At 43.7% G+C, this 8,016-nt stretch overlaps 1 protein-coding gene across 5 annotated transcripts in view; it reads right to left on the bottom strand.

The window, feature by feature from the left end:
* SOCS6 (suppressor of cytokine signaling 6) overlaps positions 1-8,016 on the bottom strand; it is a 37,594-nt gene that overhangs the window by 23,266 nt on the left and 6,312 nt on the right. The window contains exon 2 of one of the 5 annotated variants that reach the window (XM_073898059.1): positions 5,682-5,789. The exons of the other annotated variants lie outside the window; for them this stretch is intronic. The gene's annotated coding sequence lies outside the window, so the exon portion shown is untranslated. The remainder of the gene's footprint in view (positions 1-5,681; positions 5,790-8,016) is intronic. 5 annotated transcript variants of the gene reach the window in all.

Genomic DNA, 8,016 nt, shown 5'->3' on the forward strand with positions numbered 1-8,016 from the left:
ATTTTGGGGAGTCTGGAAATACTCAAAACATTTCCCATATAAATTAATGATAACTGCTTCTTCACTTTACATACCATTTTGGCTCATAAAAGGTTTCACAGGAACACCCGGCTTTCAGATAGTGGGGGAATCCTGTGTTAGATCTTCCTGCAACCAGTGAGCACATTTCACTTTACTACAAAACAACCACCCCACCGCACCCTGAGAAAAGAAAACAGGCAGTCCAGGTAAAACATATCTTTGTGTGTTTCAGTCACCTCTTATCCAGAAAAGCAGGGCTCTGATACCCTCAGGGTCAAAGGTCTCAAGAAGTTTTCCTAAATCCGTCTCTCCCTAAACCTTCTCCAGCTGTTCCCAATTCTCCCTCGCCTCGTCTCAGGATGCAAACCTTTCTCCTCCGTGCCCTGTGCCCTTCCAGGCACCTCACCCTCATACTTCAGTCTTCTGCTTCCCTGTTCACAAGGGGGACTCTTCTGGTGGCTCTGTTCCTTATGTGCGCCAGGAATGAACACCTTATCCAACCCAAATCCCTGACCTCGCCAACCTGGGCTCCCCAGGGTTTGCCCCATATAGCAAGTGCTTCTCATCATTCACTATGATTTCCCTCGGTTTCCTTAACCACTCTGTGGCCCCCTCTCCTGCCTTATTTATCATTCCAGGTGACATCCTTGTCCTGACACTGGTAAGACACTGCACTTCCTTGAAAAGTAGGAGGAGATGCTTCCAGCCCTGCACAGAGGGGAAAAAGACCTTACCCTCAAGGACCTTAGATTCCAGTACAGACTATAAGCAAGCAGCTATTTGCAAAGACTGGGGGAAGGGCTGCAAAGGCACAGCGTTTGGATGCTATCCCCAGAGGAGCGGTAGCCAGGAGGAAGAAGGAGGGGTCCTGCCGCCACCGTTACTACCTCTGCCCCCCATGCGACTTCTATTACCAACACCAGCACAACCACTGCCCACTGAGAGATGACTACATCCCGAAAAATGTACATTAATCTTAATCCTCATAAGAACGCTACTGGAAGGTACTATCTTTATATCTTTATCCCCATTTAATAGAAGAGGAAGCTAAACCTCAGAAAGCTTATCAATCTGGGACACCTGGGGGCTCAGCCGGTTAAGTGTCTGACCCTTGGTTTCGGCTCAGATCATGATCTCAGGGTCCTGAGTTCGAGCCCCCCATCAGGCTCTGTGCTCAGGGCAGAGTCGTCTTGAGATCCTTTCCCTCTCCCTCTCCCCTTCCCCAATCAAGTGCATGCTCTTTCTCTTTCTCTCTCTAAAATAAATAAATAAATAAAATCTTTTTTAAAAAAAAAAGGAAAGAAAGTTTAACAGTCTGCCCAAAGTCACAAGGGAAGGGGCCAAGTAACAGACACAAGTGCTGACCCGTGGTGCATGATCTAGAAACTACCACCTTTTCTGACTGTATTAGAATGGGAAAGCAGAGCCTAGTGACTAAGATCACAGATCCTAGAACCACGCTACCTGAGTTCAAATCACAGCCAGCATTTCCTAATGACTGTGCACATCCATGCCTCAGTTTTGTCATCTAAAAATAGACATCAAACAAGTATCTGCCCAGGGGAACTCACTTCTGGCACGGTGGCCCAAGAAGGCTGATAAATCCCCTCTGCAAAAGGCAACCATAAAGTTGGGTCAAACTGTAGAAAGCAACCATTTCAGCACTTTGGAGATAAACTAACAGCACGCAAGAACTGAGGAACTTGGGCGCCTGGGTGGTTCAGTCATTAGGCGTCTGCCTTCGGCTCAGGTCATGATCCCAGGGTCCTGGGATCGAGCCCCACGTCGGGCTCCCTGCTCCACGGGAAGCCCGCTTCTCCCTCTCCCACTCCCCCTGCTTGTGTTCCCTCTCTCGCTGTCTCTCTATCAAACAAATAAATAAATAAATCTTAAAAAAAAAAAAAAAAAAGAACTGAGGAACTTATTCGTGAAAACCACTCAACTTTAGGACTTCATTAAAATTACAAACTTTATGCTCCAAAACACGTCAAAAGAGAGCAAGTCACAGACTAGGAAAAAATATTTGTATATCACATATCTGATATAACACCTTTAAGCAGAACAAATAAAAAACTCTTACAACTGAATTAAGACAACATAATTTTTTTTAAATGGGCAAAGGACATGGGTAGATCTTTTACCAAAGACGACAGAATGCGTGCAAATGGCTAACAAGCACATGAAAAGGTGCTTAATGTTACTGGTCATTAAGAAAATATAAATTAGGGGCACCTGGGTGTCTCAGTCATTAAGCGCCTGCCTTCGGCTCAGGTCATGATCCCAGGGTCCTAGGATCGAGCCCCGCATGGGGCTCCCTGCTCAGCAGGAAGTCTGCTTCTCCCTCTCCCACTTCCCCCTGCTTGTGTTCCCTCTCTCGCTGTATCTCTTTGCCAAATAAATAAATAAAATCTTTAAAAAAAAAAAAAGAAAATATAAATTAAAGCCACAATGATACACCACTACACACCCATCTGAATGACCAGACCTAGTGTTAACAAGTACGTAGAGAAACTAGAACCTTCCTATGTTGCCGGTGAGAATGCAGAACAGCCTGACTTTTAAACATTTCTCTGCTATCCTTACTGTGAGAAAAATGTTAAAATGCGTGGCTAAATATATAGAACAAAAAGATTTAAGATAGAGCAGGTACACTTTAGACTCCTAGAACTCAGTGCATATCAGTTCATATGGATCATCTACTTTCTTTTTCCTACAGCTGTAGAGTACTTGTATATTGACTTTTTTTGTGGCACCTTGAGGAAGTTTCTCATTTTAGTGTAGTTGACTTTGTCAGTCTTCTTTTATTGTTTGCTCCTTTTGTTGTCTTAAGAAATCCTGCCGATACTGAAGTCACATACTCTTCCATATTTCCTATAAAACTATTGAAGTTTTGCTTCTCATGTGTAAGTCCTTGATTAACCTAGTATTGATTTATATAAGGTAAGGATTAATTTACATTCTTCCACATGGACAACCAACTGGCTCAACACATTCACAGAAGAAAATACTGACCCTGAGGCTCCTGGGTGGCTCAGTCGGTTAAGCCTCCAACCCTTGGTTTGGTTTCAGTTCAGGTCATGATCTCATGGGCCAGAAGAACTACGGGCCAGAAGGTCTAGTCCTACATGAGGCTCTCCAGCTCAGTGGGGGGTCTGCGGGGAAGATTCTTGCCTCTGCCCCTCCCCTGACTCATGGGGGCACTCTCCTCTCCCTCTCCCCAGTCTCTAAAATAAATAAGTAAATCTAAAAAAATACTGACCCTGATAAGAATCAAAGAAACGAAATTAAAATAGAAATGACTTTTCACAACTCAAATTAGCAAAGATTTTTCTGAATGATGATATTCATTACTTGAAAATGTCTTAATATAGTTGTTAAAAAAAAAAGCTCAGTTCTATGCAACTGTTCACAAAACTTGGTTCTATGCAACTCTTAAAAAAATATTCATACTCTCTGACCCAATAATGCTGTTTTTAATAACTCTTAAAGAAATAACATGAAACCAAAGCATAACAATGTCCCCTACATTATTACATATGATAAAAAATAGATTTTAAGAATCAGAAACATTCTAATTTCCAACAGTCTGAGAATTGTAAACAAAATTCTAGCACATCTACACAATGGAACTTTAGGGAACCACTAAAATTGATATTTATACAGGGTTATAAATAACATGAGGGAAAAGTTCATATTGTTCATTTGTTAAGTGCAAAAACACAGGAAACAAAATTATATGTACAGTGTGGTCTTGATTATGTAGAAAGAATAGGGAGGCACACCAGACCAGAAAGCAATACAGCAGAACTGCCATCTGGACCACAGAATGCTCTGTAAATACTGTTTTCAATACTTTATTTTCTAAATATTCTATAAATATGGAGTTTTTATAAGAAAAAGGTCTGTGAGTTTGTTTGTTAAGTTACTTTTCTAAAGGGAATGGCTGAGTAAATCCCTCAAGTTAAAGCAAAATACAAGGCCTTTTCTTGGCTTTCAGTTTTACCACGACTGAACAAAAATATCTATCAATAGATAAGGATACTGTATTTTTTTTTAATGAGAACCGAGGCAGCCTTCTCTTTCTCTTCAACCCACCCAAAACAAGTTTTTGCCACTGTGACATTTAATTTTGATTTATGTATATATAGTCAGGTCTGACCTGAAATATTCAGTCTGAGTGTTATATCAATACAGAGTTAATTAATACAGACTTAATATATAAATATCAACTCTAAAAGAATAAACTCGCCAGTTTTTCAGTGATCCTCTTAAGTCCTTACTCAGTTTACATTCCACACTCAATCATAGTCATTCCCTAGCATGTACCCTCAATTCCCTTTCCCCCTTTACTCCGAAACACTCTCTTGGCAAAGCGACAACATTGCTTCAGTCCACTCTGCCCACGCCATGCCTGCACCCTTACCGGAAAATGTGGCTGGAGAAACTCATAACCACTCTGCCTGGTCTCACTTAACGTCATGACCGTGAACCTCTGCTGGAACCTTAATGCTCCCTGACCCATTCAGTCTCTCCCCTTGCTTGTCAACCAACCCACATCTTTCTTCGCACCTGTTAACACTTGCTCCCCCATCTTTAATCTCAGCTGATGGCCCAGCTCCCTATTCCACTGAGATATTTAGGACATGAGAAGAAAATTTCGGACAAAACCATCCTGTTACTTTACCGATCCACGCACCTCTCTAAAGGCCCTCCCATCCCAACAAGTTCCCCCTGTACTGGATCGCTCCTAAAAACATCATTTCTCATACAGACAAACTTGCCTTTATCCTGTCTTCCCCGCCGACTATGGTTCCAGCTCTTTAATCCCCTTCGCAACAAAACACCTTGGGAAAAGCATCCATACCAGAGGCCTACGAACCCGTTTCTCCCGTGTTCCCTCCACCCACACCAGAGACCCTCTCTATCCCATCAAACAGAAACGGCTCTGGTCAAGGTCACCAGTGATGTCCCCACTGCAGATCCAGCCTCAGTGCTCAGTTCTTACCCGAGATGCTCTGTCCACAGCACCTGACACGGCTGCTCCGTCATTCTCAGACTACTGTGCCCCCAATCTCTTCACGCTGGATACCCCAGCACTCACGCTGCGTCACTCTCTCTCCAGCTACACTCACGCCCCAGGGACTTCACTCACTCTCACGCCTGAAAGAGCACTGATGTGTCCTCCACTCCCAAATCCACATCTTTAACTAGCCTACTTCCAGTCAACTCCCTTCTTGACACCGCCATTCACGGTCTTAGGGGTATCCGAGACTGCACATGTTCAAAACTAAACCCTGGATCTTTCCCATCCCAGCCCCACACCTACTCTACTCGCAGCCTTTCCCACTTCGGTCTATGGTTACTCCATTCTTCCAACTGTTCCGATCAATACCTCCACAATCACCCGTGGTTCCCCTTTCCCTCACTTACCACACCCAGGGTCATGGCTCAACTACTTTCAAAGTAGATGCAGAATCCAATCACTTGCTGCCACCACTGCCCCACGCTATTGTGCTTGCTATCTCGGCCACGTTACTTAACTGCCTCCTAATTTGTCTCCTCGCTTTCTCCTCCGGCCCCTACGTTCTCTCCTCAACATGGACTGTGTTCGGGGAACTGGCACAAATGCTCACAGTGCCCTGAGTAATGAAGTCCTTTACCTCTGACCCAGGAGCCTCATGTCTTCTGGCAGCAACCAGGAAACTGCCAGGCCTAGGCGACAGCTTGAGCAGAGGGTGTGACCTCCTACCCCTCCCAGTTCTTGACAACTACATCCAAATAAAAATAAATGGAAAATAGTCAATGTAACAGAATCACTTTGACTTCTTTTAGGGCCTTCAGATCTTACACAATAAGCTTTATTTTTAAAAAAGTAGTGTGAGGGGCGCCTGGGTGGCTCAGTCGTGAAGCGTTCTGCCTTCAGCTCAGGTCATGATCCCGGGGTCCTGGGATCGAGTCCCGCATCGGGCTCCCTGCTCAGCGGGGAGTCTGCTTCCCCCTCTGACCCTCTTCCCTCTCGTGCTATCTCTCATTCTCTCTCTCTCAAATAAATAAATTCTTTAAAAAAAAATAAAAATAAAAATTTAGAAAGTAGATTTAGAAAGTACAACACTTGGGGTGACTAGCTGGCTCAGTCGGTGGAGCATGCGACTCTTGATCTTAGGTCGTGAAGTCAAGCCCCACACTGGGTGTAGACGTTACTTAAAAAATAAAATATTTAAAGAAAAAAAGGGTAGCACACCTATACACCAGTACATCACTATCTATGAGGTGTATGCACATTAAATGCTTAATGTATACATTTTTATACCTGTCTAGACACTTACCAATGTACTACATCAGCAAGTTCCCTAAACAATTTCACCGCTTTCACTGCCTATGACAAAGTATAGCCTCACTGGTTAAAGTACCCAGTAGATAAGACCCTTAGAGAATTTTTTTTACAACCTAGTAACAATTAAGTAAGGCCCAAAGATCTATGTTTGTTGCTTTTGTTTTTATTCTGGCTTTAAAAGTTTCAGGAAAAACTAAAAAAATTAAGATACTGATCCACAAGGTCCAACATCTGAAGAAGAGCTCCAGTCAAGAAAAGAAAATGAAAGGGAAGAAATTACAAAGCAAACTCTGAAAATTTTCCTGTAACTGAACAACTTAAGCTTACAGACTGAAAGGATCCATGGAATGCTCAATGCAAAGAAGAAAAATAATCAGGCACACCATGATGAAATTCTTAGGAGATAATAAAACAAAACTAAAAGCCTCCCCAAAAAAGAGGGGGAAAGAAAGACATACAAATGACTGGGAAACAGACAGCAACTAACTTAGTAATGCTGGAAGTTGGTGGTGCAACATCTTCAAATTTCTAAGAGAAAGCCACTACTTCTGGTAAATGGACTGTGAGGAAAGTGACAAGTGTCACTTCGGGGTCAAATATTTCAGTGCCCGTGTATGACCCGTCAGCTCTCCCTTGCACCTGCTGTGGTAGCCCAGAGCCATGGGGTGATACGACAGGGAACTTCAGGGGAAAGCACACTGCATCCAGGGGAAGACACAAGAAGAGCCCCAGGCCCAGCGCAAACTTGGGGAAAGCAAGAAATAACCTCTATTTACACACTGAAATTTCCGAATTAATCTGTCACTGCAACATCACCTCTTCCATCCTGACTAAAACAATAACTCAGGGGCGCCTGGGTGGCTCAGTCATTAAGCATCTGCCTTCGGCTCAGGTCATGATCCCAGGGTCCTGGGACTGAGCCCCACATCGGGCTCCCTGCTCAGCAGGGAGCCTGCTTCTCCCTCTGCCTGCCATTCCTCCAGCTTGTGTGTGCACGCGTGCTCTCTCTCTGTGACAGATAATACAACCTTTAAAAAAATAAATAAAACAATAACCTAGAATACTATACACAGCCAGACTGTAAATTAGGTATTTGGAATATACATGTTTTCTGACAAGGTCTAAACAAAACAAAACAAAAAACACAACAACCCCACCACCTTTCTCAGGAAGTTACTAGGAGAATGAGCTCCACTAAATCAAGGAAGTAAAGTTAGAAACAGAATACATGTAACCTCACTTAGGAAAGAGAAAAGAATCTCTAGGCTAGGGGCGCCTGGGTGGCTCAGTCGTTAAGCCTCTGCCTTCGGATCAGGTCGTGGTCCCAGGGTCCTGGGATCGAGCCCCGCGTCGGGCTCCCTGTTCGGCAGGAAGCCTGCTTCTCCCTCTCCCACTCCCCCTGCTTGTGTTCCCTCTCTCACTGTGCCTCTCTCTGTCAGATAAACAAAATCTTTAAAAAAGAAAGAAAAAAAAAAGAATCTCTAGGTTAATATTATAGCTCCTGCTATTTGGCCTGTTTGAGATACTGTCCCTGCTGCTTATGGCTCTTCCCAAACACAAGTCACCCTCCAAGAGCCAGCTCAACTGTGACCTCCTCCATGAAGACACAAATCGAAATTCCCCACGTCCCAGGAGTAAATGAAAACGTCCTGCACCCACAA

This window comes from Callorhinus ursinus, unplaced genomic scaffold (genome assembly GCF_003265705.2).
Source record: "Callorhinus ursinus isolate GAN/ISIS: 27379988/994484 unplaced genomic scaffold, GSC_fseal_2.0 scaffold11, whole genome shotgun sequence".
Taxonomy (NCBI): domain Eukaryota; kingdom Metazoa; phylum Chordata; class Mammalia; order Carnivora; family Otariidae; genus Callorhinus; species Callorhinus ursinus.